At 31.5% G+C, this 19,491-nt stretch overlaps 1 protein-coding gene across 8 annotated transcripts in view; it reads right to left on the bottom strand.

Annotated features, from left to right (window-relative positions):
• LOC115697515 (uncharacterized) overlaps nucleotides 1-19,491 on the bottom strand; it is an 84,344-nt gene that overhangs the window by 3,053 nt on the left and 61,800 nt on the right. Inside the window, exons 1-4 of one of the 8 annotated variants that reach the window (XM_061101883.1) lie at nucleotides 3,880-4,069; nucleotides 3,635-3,772; nucleotides 1,651-1,769; nucleotides 596-665 (exon numbers count right to left, since the gene is read on the bottom strand). The gene's annotated coding sequence lies outside the window, so the exon portion shown is untranslated. Of the gene's footprint in view, nucleotides 1-595; nucleotides 666-1,650; nucleotides 1,858-3,634; nucleotides 3,773-3,879; nucleotides 4,070-19,491 lie in introns of those variants that run through there. The other 7 variants (XM_030624551.2, XM_061101885.1, XM_061101881.1 and 4 more) reach the window with 7 other exon arrangements.

Here is a 19,491-nt window from a genome sequence, read left to right as displayed (position 1 = left end):
AAAGTCTCTCTAATGTAAAAACATATAGAGATGCATCAATGTTTATTTTTAAGGTAGTGTAATGTAGAATTTTCTCATAATTTAAATTTACTTTTTTTTTTTTAATTGGATAAATACTATTTTTGACCCTATATTTTGTAAAAGTTACTGATTGGACTCTCTATTTTGTTAAATGACAAGATAGACCCTGTATTTTCTAAAATGTTAACAATAAAGCCCTGAGCTTAATTTTTGACAACTTTTTTTTTAATATAACCAATTTGAAGATAATTCTTAATACAAACAAATACAAAAAGTGTAGACAGTTTTGTCAATTTTTAGATCGGGTTATAATTAAATTTTATTTTGATAAAAAAATCAATTCAGGGTCCTATTTGTACTTTTTTCAATAATACAGGGCAGCATTTTCTCTATTTTATTAACCTAACCATCTGTCAATTTTAACTATAAATAATCAGATAACACACAATTCATCATCCTTATATCACCGCAGCACACAAATTTCGCAGAACCTACTTCACTATGGATGAATATATAAGATATTCAAACTCTTCTATAAAATTATATGTAATTTAATTATAAAAAATATATATACCTCTGATGAATCGAGATCGAAATTTCCACTTGACTCAAATTCTTTTCAAACACTTGCAAAACGCCAAAGCCTATAAAAAAATATAAAACAGAGTATGGTAAGACATTCCTAATTTCAAATGTCTATTATTTCTATTATACATATTTTTCTTTTGAAAAAAAAAATGTCTACTGCATATTCCTTTGGACCTTTCACCTTTAAAATTTTATGAACGTTTATTTTTTTCCTTTCTCACATAGATAAGCAAGCATCAGTAATTATAATCAACAATAATAATAAGTCCTTTAAAAAAAACAATTATAAGTGATGTACTACCAAAATATGTATGGTACTAAAACTTTCCCTCTCTAATTACACAAACAAGTTAATGAGTTCTTCTCATTTCTTTTTTAATGAACAAATGCTAATGATTATTAGATACAATTTTAATTCTTAATTCAACAGAAAACCCTTTTGAAATGCCAATCTTTGTATAGCTGTTCTGATTACATGTTACTACACACAATCAACAATCAAACTCTTCAATTACTTTGTCAAAGCTCAAAATAAATTAAATTTAATTATTATGCAAATCCCACTAACGGAAAACAAAAACCCATATTTTCTCACAGCAAATTAATCAAACAGATACAAGACATGTATTTTCTCCAACTATTTTACTACAGTTACAATACAATCGATAAATAAAGCATAGGCCAGTACAAAATGTGCTTAAGCATAGGCCAGTTACAATGCTACAAACTACTTTCACTTAGTATTTTATTTAATATTGGTCATTATTCGAAATTACAGAATCCAAAATCAACATATATTCTTAATTACAAACCAGAAAACCATTTGAAGGAAAGTCCATTACTACCTGATATGCTACATGTTAATATTCGAACTAGTATTTCTATGTTCTACTATCGAATGAAATTGTAATAAAATTATGTTCTACTAATCGATAAACTGAACGAAACAAATGTGCTTAAGTAAAGAAATTGAACCCATCTAAGATCTTCAAAGATAAGAAAGGGAAAAAAAAAACTCTCAAGAAATGAAAACCAAAATACCTCTTAAAACCAACAAAGAGGGTAAAGAGAAGCTTGATTCGAAAAATAGAATGTCTTGGCGGGGCACCGTCGACTTGAGGAGGTGAGAGACGCCGTCGTCGAGGTGTGTGCTGCTGTAGCTGAGAGCAGTGGAATTGAGTTTTCTCTTGTTAGTGCAGCGGCAGTGAAGACTGGAGTGGAGGTTCTGCGATTCTTTAGGTTTAGAATTTGGGATTTTTTTTTAGGGATTTAGGTTTTTTTTAATATTTGAAACCGGGCCGGGCCGGGCCCGACCCGAAATAATATATACCGGGCCGGGCCAGGCCAAAAGCCCGAGAAGAGCCCGAATAATTCGGGCCACAATCGGCCCGTCGGGCTGGGGGCCCGGCCCGCGAAAATAGCCCAGATTGACATTCCTACTTTATCCCCATTTTTTTTTTTGAAAGTAATACTTTATAATATGAGATTACTTAATATAATGAGTATACATAAAATTAATAGTTATCTAAAATATATATAATTAATAGTAGAACAAAGCCCATAATTCTAATCTGAACCATCAAAATCTACAGAATGATTGAAATAATACCTGTTTTTTATAATATAATATTAAACATATCCTCCATCTGCCTTACAACCCCAAAATAATTCCATAAAACTTTACATAAAAATCAAAAGACTGAATCAGTGGAACAAAACCAACCTCTAGAAGTATCCTTTTGAAAATTTATGATTTTGCTACTGAAATCGGACTAAATCCGACAGAAATACAAATACCTGAATTCTTTTGCATTGCTGAAAATGTGAGGGAAGAGACGAGTGAGAGTGGGAAAGAAACTCCGAGAGAGAGTCCTGGCTTGATGTTTAAGAGAGTTTCAATGAATGATGGGGATCGTTTCCAATGGAGTTAGTTTCCATGAAGAGAGTTTTGGGTGGACTGGTGGTTAGAGTTTCTCTAGGAGGAATTTTAAGAATTTCAAAGGAATATGTAACTGTATAGGTAATCTTCCTTTATTTTAATTTTATTAAATATGTTTATTTGTTATTTTGTGATAAGTAAACTGACGTTAACTTTAACAGAATTAAAAAATTTAATATATAAAGATATATATTATGAAGCCATTATAATATATAGGGAAATTCTACAATGCACCCCCTTAAAATGGATACATTGATGCACTCTTATCTATTTTAGCACCCGAAATAATTTTTTAGTCAAATTTTTTCTCATGGTCATGTACGTTATAGTTATTTAAGACATTCTGCAAAATTTTAAGAAATTTGTAAAAGTTTTAACACGCCGAAAAATACGTTCAAACAGTGTGTTGCACGCGTGACTATTTTATTTTATACGCGTGTAAAATAGACTGTTTGAACATTGTTTTCTATATTGTAAATTATTTTGAATTTTTTAAAATTTTGTAGGTTATCTTAAATAGCTATAACGTACATGAATATGAAAAAAAAAATAGACTAAAAAATTCTTCTGGATGCCGAAACAAGTCAAGGGTGCATCAGTACATCCCTTTTAAGGGGGTACATTGTAGAATCACCCTAATATATATATGCACTACCAATAACTTAAAAAATTCAACATCAATAACTTAAAATAAGACCAGCAGATCAAGATTATTTAATAGCATTGTCATGAATTAAAAAAACAGAACAATATTTTAAGGGTTTCTTTTGCAACTATTATCAAACATTTCATATGCAATAATTACTTAATAGTATTTTCATGATAAAATTTATAGAACAATATCTCTTTGTGAACCACGATGAAAGATGGAAATATTAAAATATTAAGAGGAAAAATAGCAGCAAAATCATTTTCAAAAATTCTGAATCGATAAAAAAAAATTGAGAGACTTTACTTAGAGAACGCAAATCAGGAATTCATTTTCACTTGCAAGAATCTAAAATTTCTACGAAAACCCTATGAATAAATGTATACAAACATAAATAATGAAGTAAATATAAATGAAATGAAAAACAAAGAGTATACCTCATAGCGATGAAGAGTAGGGAAGCGACGAAGTGGGTTTGCCGTGCCAGAGGAACTAACAGGAGCGGCGAGAGAGAGAGAGAGAAAAGTTAGGGTTTTATAACAAAGAAATAATAAGTCTTCAATGAAGAGGAAAGCCTGGAAAAGAATCGGTGTTTTTGGATTAGTGAGTTTTAGGCGAAAATTTTAGACAAAAAGAAGATAAACAAGTCGAATAGAGAACGAAATAGGGGATGACGGAGTACCTAAAATGAGAGTTGTTGGGTTCGCTGCTGGGTTTGCACGCCAAAGAGAGAGGAAAGGGACGATGAATAGGGCTAGAAGTGCGACTGTGACTGCGGGGAAGGGACGACGTGCGGTGCTGGTCTCGCCGGTCGTCTAGAAGATGCGGGGGACGAGCTGATAGACGAAAGAAGATAAGATTAGGTTTTGTTTTGGGGTTTTTTTTGGGGCGGGCTGATTTGTTTAATTTGGGGTTTATAATTTTGGGAAAATTTTATTTACACCCCACACATTTTTAACTTTGTTAACTTAACTTAACTTTTGGGGCGGGCTGATGGCTCTCATTCACACTTAACTTTTGTTAACTTTGTCAGATGAGATTTGAGCCTCCTATTCTTTTCTCTATAGCCGAACCACTTTTCCTTTTCTTTTCTTCTTAAATTTCGAAATCCTTGAGTGATAGAGTAGTGCCCACACACATCAAGTGGTATCTCAATCATAGTGTGTAAGACTGTAGCAGATTCCAAACAACAAGAAGGAGAATCAGCATCAAAGGAAGGAGAGAAAGAGATCCAGGTTCAGATCTTGGTGATGCTCTTCTACAGAAAGGAATCAAGGGCTAGAGATCTGAACGGAAGGAGTCATTATATTCCGTTGCACCCAATGTAAGGTTTCCTTAAACCCTTATCTGTTTATTTCATTATTTTAGAATTCATATTAGGATGTTAATGAAACATACTTGTTAGTAAATCTAGGTCGTGGTAAAATGTTTCCAACAACTGGCCTCAGAGCCATGGTAATGATTTACTTTCATGAAATATGAATTAAAACGATGATATGCATTGATTTGGATAGTTTCATGTGGTTTATGTGCTTATTTGATGATAGTTTAGAAATCGCAATATATGTTACTGACATATTTTTTATTTCGATCTGGAATTATTTTTTCTGGAAATAAGACAAAAAAATAATAAATTTAGGCTTTTACAGAACCTAATTTGGATTTTTTATGAATTAGTTATGATTTTTTGAAGTTGAACAAAAATATCAGGGTTTGAAAGCACAATCGCGCGCGCATGGGACAAAATCCCTTCAGACAAAGCCTTGTCTGAAGCATCCCCTTGTCCCGCCCGTGTCCCTCAGTCAGATAGGCTGCATGCAGCCTTGATGCTGGGTCAGACACCCCGATCCGCGCGCGCGGGGGTATGCAATGCATACCACTGTGCCTCAAACTTGTTTTCGTCATAACTTTTGATTCAACAATCGTTTTTCATTGAAATAAAAGCCAATTTTGTTGGGTATTATGCCCTAAATAAAACTCTTTACAATCTGATTAGTTATCAACATAAGAAATTTGAAGTGATTGATGTTTGCATGAATTCTACATGCTAATGGTTTAATATGTTTATTACATTTACACACAAAATCAGTTAAATCCAGATCATATGTTTATTCACAATTACAGTATCGTCAACACAGTGGAATGTGATTGTGATCATATGAATCAAAAGTTTTGGTCCCTGTTTCATCAGTGTTATTGGATTTACACTAATGTGATAATCAGCGATGATGTGTACTTACACTTGGAGTAAGTGTTATGTTCTTTCCAGGACATTAGTAAAGTATACTAGTTTCGAATGTATGGAGTATACATTGGACTGGACCGATATTGCAACTAAGTTAAGATATTACAAACTTACCGTTATACATATCTTTCCAAGTCAATATCAGTAGTTGATCTTAAGATTAAAAGAATCTAAATCCTGATATGCTTAGGCTCAACTCAGGAGTGCTATTCATGTTCTTAGATTTATTAGTTAAGCCTACTTTTGGGTCAGGGTGATACGTATATTTTGGGAACATGATAGTATGATTGAGTGGGAGTGCTGAACATAAATATGGAATCTATAGCTTCTACTAGTGTATAGAAGTCAAGTGATGATTCCCTTCGAGCTTAGCAAATAGAAGTAAATGGATGAGCTCTTGTTTAACTGACTAATTATTAGATCACTAAACACCATTTACAGGTAGCTAAGTGTTTTAAGGGGCAAAATACATTGAGGGGTGAGAACGGTAAAGAAATCCCATCTCGATGTAGATCATCTATATAGAGGATCTTTAAATCACAATAAGATTATAACAATGGTTAAATGAGATAGTATATTGATATCGTGGAACATACAATATGCTCTATATAAGTCTGAGAGTGCAATTCTAAGTTCTAAGAGTGGATTCAACGAAGAATTAATAAGTAGGAATTTACTTGGTAAATTTGGTTCACTTATTGGAAGCTCAGCATATAGATCCATGGTCCCCATTCTAGTTGAGAACATTCTGCTTGTAAGACTCATTAATTGATTCGTGTTTGATCAATTATAATTCTAAAATTAGACTATGTCTAATTTTATGAATTTTCACTAAGCAGGGGTGAAATTGTAAAGAAAAGAGTTTCTAGGTTTATTTATTTATTAATGGACTTTGTATGTCTAATTAATAATTAAATTAAATGACAATATTATTTAATAATCTATTTTAGTTATTAAATAATTAGTTTTGGCATTTAAAAGGTTAGAATTGGAAAATTGGCATTTTTGAGAAAACAGAGATAAAATTTGATAAAACTGCAAAATCAAGTGAGGCCCATTATAACACCATGGCCGGCCACTTAGATGAGGTTTTTCAAATTAATATTTTCATTATTTTAATGCCAAATAAATCCTAACCTAAACCTAGTAGTTGCCTATAAATAGAAAGTGATGGCTCAGTCTCACAACATGCTTTCATTAGTAATCTGACAGAAATTTCTCTCTTCAGAAAAACTGAGCCTTCCCCGCTTTCTATACCTTGGCCGAAATCCCTCTCTCTTTTCCCTTCATCTTTTTCGTGACCCTAGTGAAAGAGTAAGTGCCCACACACAGCAAGCAGTAACTCAATCATAGATTGGAAGACTGTGAAGGATCAAACTTGAAGAAGAAGGACATTCGGGCTCAGATCTTGATTATACTCTGCTACAGAAAGGATTCAAGGGTTAGAGATCTGAGTGGAAGGAGACATTAATTCCGCTGCATCAATGTAAGGTTTTCTTAACTTTATATGTGTTTATTTTATCGTTATAGAAAGTTCATATTTAGGATGTTTAAACAACATACTTGTGAGTAGATCTAAGATCCTGGTAAAATAATTTTTAACAACTGGTATCAGAGCCATGGTAATTGATTTACTTACATGAAATTTGGACTTTAAAACGATTGTTTGTTTGTTTTTGGATGGTATCATGTTGTATTGAGTGTTATTTGATGATTAATTGATGTTTGTAAATTTTGGTGAAAAATAATTGCGATTTTGTTTCTGGAATTATTTTTATTGGATAGTATGGAAAAAATTAAGCAAGTTAGTCTTTTACAGAACTCAATTTCGATTTTATTTGAATTAGTTATGAATTTTTGAAGATTTGAAAAAATCGGGAAATTTGAAATTTGATATTTTCCTGCGATCGCAAATCTGTCCGTACAGTTCACAATTTTTTCGTTTTTCTTCGATTTTTCATACTTTTTTATGGAATTAACTTCCGATTTTTTGTATAGTTTTGTATATATACTATTACTATTCCTAATTCAATTCTAATTATCATTTTGAATTAATTTAATATTTTTTAAATTTAATTCAAGATATTAGTGTAATTTGAATTTGAATAGAATTAGTATCTATCTTCTTGCTTAAAAATCTATCTTATTTTTAAATTTGATTATATCTTATCTTATTTTTAAATTTAAGGTCAGATTTTATATATATTTTTTTTATAAATTAAATCTTTTTTAGATATTTTGACCTTATTTAAATTTAAAATAAGATATTTATAATCATGTAATTTTAAATAGATGTAAGATATTTTGCTAACTTTTAAATTTTTTTTATTTTATTTATTTAAATTAAATTTAAAATCTGATAAGATATTTAATTTATCTTTTCTAATTTTTTATTTAATTTTATTTTTAAAATAATATTTAATTTTTAAAAGTAGTTAGCAGATTTTGAAATGATATTTAGGTTGGTTGAAACCTAATTTTTCAAAAGAGTAGGTTTAATTTTAAATATATTTTTTAAATAATTTCAAAAATTTAAATTAATATTTTTTTTCGAAAATAAATATTTATTTTATTTTTTTTTATTTTCGAAAATTAATTTTTTTTTAATTAATTTTTTTTATTTAATTATTAATTTCGAAATTTATTTATTTAAAATTAAATAAATCCTGCTTCCAACTATCCAGCTAACATTGTTGCAGGAGTATGTGGTTTTAACTTGTGTGTAAGTTTTCAAAACCTATTATTACTTGATTGCAAATAGCCATGGTTACTTTTTCTTTTCTTTAAAATAATCAAATATTTGATATCATCAAAAAGGGGGACAATGTTGACCAAAAGTCAATCACTCACTTATTTTGATGATAAACAAATATTTGATTATTATTTGTTACTAATATTTTCTTGACCATTTTGCAAGCAAATTCACAAAGTATCAATATTTGCTCGGTAAAGTCAAACATAATCAAAGAAGTGGATTCAACAAGTATATCAACTACTTCATACTTCATAAGATCAAAAGCTTTTATCAAGAGATCAAGAATTCAAGACCCTATCCAAAAGAGGACTTCAAAAGCTAAAAGTCAAAAGTCAACCCGAAAGTCAAAGTCAACTCTCAGGAAAAAGTCAACTTTGGATCAAAACATGCAAATCAAGTTAGGAAGCTCATCTACATCAAGTCTAAAAACAATCAAGTAGTATAAATTTATTTTAGTCTTGTTAAAGTGATTTGCATAGTATACTAGGGTTTATAAGTACAAATTTTAGCCCACTCACTAACTTGTGCAACAAGTTTTCTCACCCGATGGTTCAAAATTTTTTTTAATTGAATTTCTAAATCACATTTTGTTTAACTAAGAGAACAAAATTGGAATTTTTGAAAACGGATAATCGAGTAAAGAGTTATGTACATTTTAGTGCCGAAAAATGTAAGTTTTTAACCTGCCTAGTTTTCGGCCTACCTATTGAAAATAGGTAGTCCGTTTTTCATAAATAGGTAATCCGTTTTAAAATAGGTAATCCTTTTTTCCTAGGATTCTTTTTGTAAAATGTGCTAACGGCTTTAAACGACTAATTTTTGTTCCTACACTATATAAACTTGTTTTTCACTCAAAAATTAAGGTTGGTTGAGCTTCTATTCATCATAGAACATCATTCTCTAAGTGTTCTAAGCTAAAAAATTATCATCTTTTCATAAACACACCAACTACACACACTTGAGCCAAACTTGTTCTTATCTTCTCTAGTGTGCTTGCAATTCTCTCTAGGATTTTACATTGTTTTTTATCTTATTAGAGAGAGTTTGCTTTGTATTTCAAAATTACATATTCATTGTATTGAGAGGTGAGGTTAGCATCGGTAGAAAAACAACTCGGTTGTAGGTGAGGTTGACACCGGTTTTGTAAACAACCCGATAAGAGTGAGATTGTCACTACAACAATCCAATAGTGAGATTGGCACTTCAACAATCTGGTGAGGTTGATAGTCCTTGGAAGAAAACTATTGTGAGAGGTTTGGGAAAAACCTTGGTGAAAAATTCCCCGGTTGTAAGGGTTAGTCAAGCCCATTAACTTGGCTCGATAGTGGAACTTAAAGCTAGGTCCATAGCTTTGAAGACCAAGGACGTAGATGGCTTAGTTCTACCGAACCTTGTAAAAATCAAGAGTTTGCATTTTCTATCCCTAAAGTCTTTACATTTCAAGTTTATTATTTATTTATACTTGTGATTATCTTTGTTATTGCATTAAACTTGAATATTTGCATGAATTGTCTTTGGGGTTTTTAAATTTCCAAAATTAGCTTAAATTTCCAATTCACTCCCCTCTTGGAAACATATCTTGGGCTAACAATCCTATCTATGTTTTGGGCTAGAGAAAGGAAGTACCATGAAATGAGACAATCCCACTAGTAAATGTGTTATAGAAAAACAGCAAGATAAAAGTAGTAATTTGAGAGTTAGAATCATAAATATGGGGGTAATATCCCGAATTGTTTAAATAAATTTCGAGGAAGAAATTTTTGGAAGGAGGGGATGGTTGTAATATCCCGATAAGTCTAATGGTAAATAATTAGGGTTTATATTTATATTATGAGTAAATCAGGTAATAAGTGGGACTATGATCCTACTAATTTATTTTAGAATAAAATTTAAATTTTTGCTATAAGTGATTTAATAATTGTAATTTGTTAATTACGGATATTTATATAGCATGTGTGAATGTAATATGAGCTATATGTGGAATAAAATTATTTTCAAGTTCGGCGACCCTGGAGACTCAATAAGTGGATATATAAGCGTAATTTGTTAATTACGGAGATTTATTTAAAATACGAGGATATAATATGAGTTATTTGTGAAATACAAATATTTTCAAGTTTGGCGACCCTGGAGACCCGATTGGAGGCCAAAAATGTCACAACAGTTTTAGTTAGAAATATTGATGAGATTATTGGGAGAAGTTGATTTTAGAAATATCAAGGCATTTTAGAGTACTCGAAGTTGGCCAAATACCCTAGAAATAGAGATTTCTTAGTGGCTAAAAAATAATAAGATAACTATTAATAATAAAGTTTTTATTAATATTATTATTATATTATTATAATATTATTTATATATGTATATAAGTTATAACGTTAACTTAAGTTATTTATATATATATTAAGTTATCAGTGAAACAGAACGAACGAACAAACGAAAAAAACTTTCGTTCTCTCCCTTCGAAAAATTTTCTCCTCCTATATCCATTTTCTTCGATTTTCAACCTGAAACCTAGTGATATAAGCTCCGGTAGTAGCAGGATAGCAAATCTTTGAGGTATGGTTTAATTTCGTTTTAAGTTTAAAAACAATTGGTTTCATATAGGGGTTTTGTGAATTAGAATAGTTATGAAGGTTCTGACCTTATAGAATTGTTCTCAGGTAGTCATGGGACTAGTTCCGATATTTTCTTCTTGAATTTGAGGTGATTTTGAGTTAGAAATCGAGTTTGGAACTTTTTAAGCTAAGTCCTAACGTTAATGGCGTTTATTTAAGGGGTCGATTTTTATTTCTGTTATGTAAGGATGGTAATATTTATGATATATATGCGTCCTGTGAAGTTTGGAGTGATTTGGATAAGTTTTGGTAGTGTTTCCGTGAGTGCGAAAATTGGGATTTTCGAGTTTTATAGTTTTTAGAAATTCTTAAGAGATCAGAAATCGTATTTTTGTCATAACTTTTGACTCGGGTGTCCGTTTTGGACATTCTATATATCATTTTGAAGCTTGCGATGAGCTATACAATATGGTGTATGTTTTAGAGCCAAAATATAAGTTTTTTTAGTGTATTTATACCGCGAGGTTTGGTAGAAAATCCTAGATTGTCTTATGTGAATATTAAGTAGTGTTTTGGGATAAACACTTATTGGTTTACCATTGTTGTGACATAGGGCCGAGATCATCAGGGATAGTTCTCCATTTGGGTTGCCCGAAATGTATGAACCGAGATTAAAGGTAAGAAAAGTATATTGTACTACATAGTACGTTGTATGTAATACAATTAGTATCGTTATGAATTGATTAATATTGAGATATAATTAATATTGTTACATAATAAAAAGATTGATTGGTTGAGTATAGATAATGTGATGATATTATTGTTGGAAATATTTTACCAGGATCTAGATTTACTACCATGTATGTTTCATTAACATCCTAATATGAATTCTAAAACAATGAAATAAACACATATAAAGTTTAAGGAAACCTTACATTGGCTGCAGCGGAATATAATGACTCATTCCTTTCAAATCTCTAGCCCTTGATTCCTTTCTGTAGCAGAGCATCGCCAAGATCTGAACCTGGATCTCTAGCCCTTGATTCACCTTACATTGTTGTTTAGAATCTCCTACAGTCTTACACACTATGATTGAGATACCACTTGATGTGTGTGGGCACTACTCTATCACTCAAGGATTTTGAAATTGAAGAAGAAAAGAAGAGAGAAAGTGGTTCGGCTATAGAGAAAAGAATAAGAGGCTCAAATTTCATCTGACAAAGTTAAGTGTGAATGAGAGCCATCATTATCTATTTATATGTAACCACCTAGGTTTAAGTTTGAATTATTTGGCATTAAAATAATGAAAAAATAAATGATAAAAGCCTATAAGAGTGGTCGGCCATGGGCTTTGGATAATGGGCCTCACTTATGCAATTTTGCTGTTTTATCATTTCTGCATCTCATTTTCTCAAAAATGCCAGTTTTTAAATTCAACCACTTAAATGCTTCTAATTACTTAATAACTAAAAATTAATTATTAAATAATATTGTCATTTAATATATTTATTAATTAGACATATGAAGTCTCTTAATTAATAAATAAACTTAGAATCTCTTTTCTTTACAATTTTGCCCTTGCTTAGTGAAAATTCATAAAGTAGACATAGTCTAACTTTAGAATTATAATTGATTAATTAAAATCAATTAACTGAGTCTTACAAGCAGTATGGTCTCAACTAGTATGGGAACCATGGGCCTATATAACCAAGCTTCTAATAAGTCGAACCGAATTTACCAAGTAAATTCCCTAACTTATTAATTCCTTATTGAATCCACACTTAGAACTTGGAATTGAACTCGCAGTCATATAGAACGCTCTATATGTTCCACGATATAGATACGTCATTAGTTATCCATTGTTATAATCCTAATTTGATCAATGACCCTCTAATAGATGATCTACATTGAATAGACACTAAGTTACCGTTACACCTTCAATGTATTTTATCCTTAAAACACTTAGCTCCGTATAAATGATATTTCAGCGAAGTGAAATGAGATCTCCACCATTTATCTCTGTTTAGCCAAGCTCGAAGGATATCATCGTTTCACTTCTAAATTCCTATAGAAGTTATAGACTCCATATTTATGTTAGTGCTCCCACTCAATTATACTATCATGTTCCCAAAATGTACGTATCACCCTGACCCAAAAGTAGGCTTAACTAACAAATCAAAGAACATGTATAATACTTTCGAGATCGAACCTAACCATATCAGGATTAAGATCATTTGATCTAGGATCAACGGGTGATATTGAATTGAATAGATATTACAGTAAATTTTAATATATCTAATCAAAGTTCAATTTCGGTCCCTTCCGATGTATACTCCATACATCCGATACTGGTAAATTTTGCCAATGCCCTGGAAAGGACATAACACTTATCCAAGGTGTAAGAATACCTATCGCTGATTATACCATGCCAGTCTAAATCCAGTGTTCTGACAAATCAGGGAATAAACTTTCGAACATATAATTAAGATTATATTCCACTGTGCTGACAACACTATAATCATTAACAAATTCATGTGTTCTGGACTTAAATAGAATTCATACATTATATATATAATCATGAAATAAATCATGTGAACCATGCAACATAAAATGTTATTTCTGTTCTTTATTAATAAGTAAATCTGATTATATTGAAATGAGTTTTATTTAGGCCATAAAACCCAACAATTATGCATGTGATATACAGGCTCACCTAATTAGGTGATGCGAATTTCTTGGCGACGTACTGGGCGTAAGTACAGGCATCGGTGATATATAATGAGTATCAAGCATAGGTGCAGGCTCACCTGATTAGGTGATGTGATTTTCCTGGCAACGTACTGGGCGTAAGTACAGGCGTCAGTGATATATTATGAGTACCGAGCGTAGATACAGGCTCACTTGATTAGGTGATGCGATTTTCCTGGCGACGTACTGGGCATAAGTACGTGCGTCAGTGATATATGATAAGTACCGAGCGTAGGTACGCGTTCGTCTGAGTAGGCGATTACTCCTGGCGACGTGTAGATACGGCGTCAGTGATATGAAAATTGCCAGGTTATGGCATAAAATGAAACCGTTGTAGGGTTTCCTCCTAGCGACGTGTAGATACGGACATCAGTAACAAATGATAAGTACCTGTTGCGATATTTTTGCACACGCAAGTGTATGTATCGTTTAAAGTAGTAGACTCACTAGGAGTGAGGTCGATCCCACAGGGAGTGTAGTTAAGTACGTTAAAATTAAACTTTTACTTCTATTTAGTTAAATAAAAAATAAAGAAAGAATTAAGAATAAGAAACTAGTAAGAAACAATTATACAAGAAAATTGAAAGTTAATAAAAACTAGGGCTTCGATTTCAATTGTTTCTATTGAATATGACCTAATATGATTATTTTCCTAATATTAATTTCTATGCAATAGCAGGTTTACTAAGATAATTTATAATCTTCTCAGATATATAAATCTCAATTACATGCAAACTTTCTACTCTCGTGATAAATTTAACATGCAACAGGCATTAAACACAGAAACCCTATAAGCTATCTAAACCATATAGGTACTCTCGTCCTATATCGAAATTCAGTTCTATTTTACTATAGCATATTTGACACTCACTTCTCAGATCTCGCATCAAACTCATAGACAGATAATTGGTGATCAGGCAATTAAAAGTAATTAAGCACAAATAAAATAGAATACATAGAAATTAGAGGGAAAATAAATCATATTAAAACCATAAACAATGTCAAACAATATCCATCTAACCCTAATAAAGTGTTTAGAAGAGAAGAATGTTGAAAACCCTCTGAAGAATGCCTCCAATATTGCAGTTGATCTCTCCACTTTGCATCTGTATTCTCTCTTTTTTTCTCTCTAGAATTGCTTGATGAAATCACTCCATTCTTCCCTTTATATAGGCATTGAAGGCCTAAAAATATGGAAAAAAAAGGCAATATTTAAATTCCCATTCGGATTTAAATTTTTGGGAAACCTCAAACGAGATATTTTTGTTCTGCTGTATTTTGGCCATAACTCTCTCAATATTGCTCGGAATCCGACGATTCAAGATGTTCCGGAAAGATAAAAGAGAGATCTAGAACTTTCATGTTTTGACTTTTTCCAAAATCCAATCAGAACACCGTCGAATTCAGGCTTGAAGTTTCGGCTTCCACAATTTTCTCTATTTTAAATATCATGATATTTTTATCTTTTTCCCATCTTTTTCTCTGATATTTTTCTAATCTTCTTCTATTTTAAATTTGTAAAAATAAAAGATAACAAGCGTAAAAATGCTCCAAACACGATTAAAACTTAATTAAAAATATACTAAACTTAATCTAAAATTAATACTAAAAATAACCTAACAAATTCCCCCAAACTAAGCTTTTACTCGTCCTCGAGTAAAACACTAAATAAACATTAAACAAGTCAATCTCCAAAACATGAGTAATTTTCAAGTAGCTTCAATAACATGATTATGAAAAAATTCACTTATGCATATAATCCAGAATTTCAGCTCAATTACACCCTTGACAGATTTCAATTTATTTTCATTTAGCTCGTGAAACCATAGAATGCAATTAACTAACAATTAAACCACTTTATGCATGCCAATTACAATTATCAATCTACTAACCCAAAATTCCATATGCTTGCAATACTTACTATTCTCCACTAATATAGATTAATGCACAACTAAGAATCAGAAGGTCTTTCTAGGCTTGTAACGTTAGGCTTAGGGTAAAGGTAGTTGAAATGGTCATTTAGGCTTGTCTATACCATAAGCTTCTCCAATCATGCCAATCCCAATACCCCTTTTTCTAATTACATGAGAGACATTTTTTTTTTTCCTTTTTTTCAACAAGATTGCAACAACTTTTATTTATTTTTTTTCTAGATTTGACACTGGTTGTCAGATTTTCTTTTTTATCTTTTTTTCTTTTCTTTTTTCAAGTTGTTTCCAATCAAATTTTTTTCACATTCTCTCAATTTTCACACTTTTTTCACACACATACAACAAATTTCTCATCCAAATTCCCCCAAATTAAAGATCTACTTATGATATAATTAGGGTTAAATATTTTGGATATTCATGGGTTTATCTTTTTAGGCTCAATATGTGTAGAACAAAGAATTGGTTAATGCTCAAAAAGGGTAAATATGATAAAATTTAAGGGATGGCTTGAAAGGCACAATCGATCCAAAAATTGCCTAAATCACTTTCCTAGTCATGCATAATTTATTATTTCGCCTCAAATAGCAAGCAAGCAAGTTTTAGAATTTATTTCAAACAACTTTCCACATTTCACAATTAGCATACATAAATCAATTCAATTACTAGAAAATTACTTAATGTGATTCCATGTTCTTTCATGTATAAAATTGAAATTAGTCAAGAATGTAATATCACCAAGCACACAGATTTTTCGAAAAATAAATGAACTTTTCAAATCATGCTATCTACCTACTTTCAAATTGACTCATATTAAGCAAATTGACTCAAAACAATAAAAAACTAAAAATTTAAAATTAAAAGACATAAAACTTAAAAACTCAAAATAAAAATTAAGTCACTCCTCCCCCCAAACTAAAGTGACACATTGTCCCCAATGTGACATTAAAGGAAAAGGAAAGGAAACTTACCTGGGTGCCACATCAATAAGCGGTTGACGCCCATAATAAGCGTCATGCAAGACAACTTGAAAATTATTATTGTACTTGCCTTCAAGCTTGGCAAGCGATGAGTTTGAACAAAAGTCAGCACCAACAACACAAGACTTTGGATGATGAGCTTGGGGAGAAGCCTTTCGTAGCTCGCAGAGGATGTAATATGATGTTGATGAAATATATGGATTCATTGGTGGTTTATTAGTCAATATCATTGATGAAGTCGAATCAATGATGTCATGTGCTTTCTCATCTTCCAATGTCACAGTATCTACTCTTTCATCTAACAAACCTTCTTCTTGTTGCTCACTCTCCACTTGGCTATCCATAACCTTGTTTGTGATTTCATGTTCAATGAGTTCCTCTTCACAAGGATCTTGATCTTCAATTGTAAGCTCATTATCTTCCTTGTATTCAACTAATGACCCTTCTTCATTGTAGCAATAACTCTCATAACTTTCATTATTGGAGTTATTACATTCTGAATCATGAGCCACTAAATTATCACATAAGGATCTCACCATGTCTGTTAAGCGATTAATCTCTCCTGGAAGTGATTGCATAAGTGCTAGTTGTTGCTCCTCTTTTTCAGTTTGTTTGGATAAATTTGGGCAATAAGGTGGGTATTGGTGACTCCAACCCTGAAGTGATGGATCCCAATGCCAGTCGTAATCAAAATCTGCCATGTTATTTAACAGATTTATTACATCATAGCCTCTCATTAATAGAGGTGCTCCAGTTGCCTCTGCTCCATAATCAACCCAGCTTCTTGTTTCATTATTAAGTCCATTATAAAAGAGTCACGTAAAACACCCACTTGAGAAAGTGGGATAACATCTCTCTCCATACTCTTTAAATCTCCTCCAAGCAGAATAGAATGGTTCATTGTGTTGTTGGGGAAAATCCTCAAGATATAGCATCTGGATTTGTCTTGCAGGTCAAACTCATAAGTAAAACATTAGTAAAATTAAAAGAAAAATAAAACTAAATTAGTACTAAAAAGATAAAAATTTGAAACAACAAAATTAATACTAAAACTAAAAAGTAAAACCAAATTAGAACAAAATTTAATTTTTAATAATATTAACTATCACTCCCCGGCAACGACGCCAAAAACTTGTTGCGATATTTTTGCACACGCAAGTGTACGTATCGTTTAAAGTAGTAGACTCACTAGGAGTGAGGTCGATCCCACAGGGAGTGTAGTTAAGTACGTTAAAATTAAACTTTTACTTCTATTTAGTTAAATAAAAAATAAAGAAAGAATTAAGAATAAGAAACTAGTAAGAAACAATTATACAAGAAAATTGAAAGTTAATAAAAACTAGGGCTTCGATTTCAATTGTTTCTATTGAATATGACCTAATATGATTATTTTCCTAATATTAATTTCTATGCAATAGCAGGTTTACTAAGGTAATTTATAGTCTTCTCAGATATATAAATCTCAATTACATGCAAACTTTCTACTCTCGTGATAAATTTAACATGCAACAGGCATTAAACACAGAAACCCTATAAGCTATCTAAACCATATAGGTACTCTCGTCCTATATCGAAATTCAGTTCTATTTTACTATAGCATATTTGACACTCACTTCTCAGATCTCGCATCAAACTCATAGACAGATAATTGGTGATCAGGCAATTAAAAGTAATTAAGCACAAATAAAATAGAATACATAGAAATTAGAGGGAAAATAAATCATATTAAAACCATAAACAATGTCAAACAATATCCATCTAACCCTAATAAAGTGTTTAGCTACTCATGTTTATGAGAGCACAATCACACATATTAACTTTAAGAAAAGACATGAAAATAGAGAAGAGAAGAATGTTGAAAACCCTCTGAAGAATGCCTCCAATATTGCAGTTGATCTCTCCACTTTGCATCTGTATTCTCTCTTTTTTTCTCTCTAGAATTGCTTGATGAAATCACTCCATTCTTCCCTTTATATAGGCATTGAAGGCCTAAAAATATGGAAAAAAAGGCAATATTTAAATTCCCATTCGGATTTAAATTTTTGGGAAACCTCAAACGAGATATTTTTGTTCTGCTGTATTTTGGTCATAACTCTCTCAATATTGCTCGGAATCGGACGATTCAAGATGTTCCGGAAAGATAAAAGAGAGATCTAGAACTTTCATGTTTTGACTTTTTCCAAAATCCAATCAGAACACCGTCGAATTCAAGCTTGAAGTTTCGGCTTCCACAATTTTCTCTATTTTAAATATCATGATATTTTTATCTTTTTCCCATCTTTTTCTCTGATATTTTTCTAATCTTCTTCTATTTTAAATCTGTAAAAATAAAAGATAACAAGCGTAAAAATGCTCCAAACACGATTAAAACTTAATTAAAAATATACTAAACTTAATCTAAAATTAATACTAAAAATAACCTAACAGTACCAGGCATAGTTACGGGCTCGTTTGATTAGGCGATGCAATATATTGGTGCCAAGGTGTGGCACGTGCTCACCTGATTAAGTGATGCAACTATATGAAATATGGGTCCAGGTTTTTGGCACAGAATCACCTGATTAGGTGATGGAGTTATTGTTGGAAATTATTTTACCAGGATCTTAGATCTACTCACAAGTATGTTGATTAACACCCTAAATATTAACTTTCTAAAACGATGAAATAAACACATATAAAGTTTAGTAAACCTTACATTGGGTGCAGCGGAATAATATGACTCCTTCCGTTCAGATATCTAGCCCTTGATTCCTTTCTGTAGTAGAGCATTATCAATATCTGAACCTGGATCTCTTTTTTTGATTCTTTAGTGTTGAAACTCCTTCTTGCTGAAAGTCTTTCTTCACGATCTTCCTCACTATGATTGAGGTATCACTTGCTGTGTGTGGGCACTACTCTAACACTAAGAATTTCGAAATTCAAGGAAGAAGAGAGAGAGAGTGGGGTCAGCCAAAGATAGGGAGAGAGAGAGAGAGGCTCAGTTTTTTCTGAATGAAAAGTCAGAAGGAAAGTGTGTATTTCCTGAAGCCTTCACTATCTATTTATAGCATTCCACTAGGGTTAGCTTTGAATTATTTGGCATT

The sequence above is a fragment of the Cannabis sativa genome, chromosome 7 (assembly GCF_029168945.1).
Source record: "Cannabis sativa cultivar Pink pepper isolate KNU-18-1 chromosome 7, ASM2916894v1, whole genome shotgun sequence".
In the NCBI taxonomy this organism is placed as follows: Eukaryota; Viridiplantae; Streptophyta; class Magnoliopsida; order Rosales; family Cannabaceae; genus Cannabis; species Cannabis sativa.
Note: the sequence above shows the minus strand (reverse complement) of the source record. Positions and strands in the feature narration are given on the sequence as shown.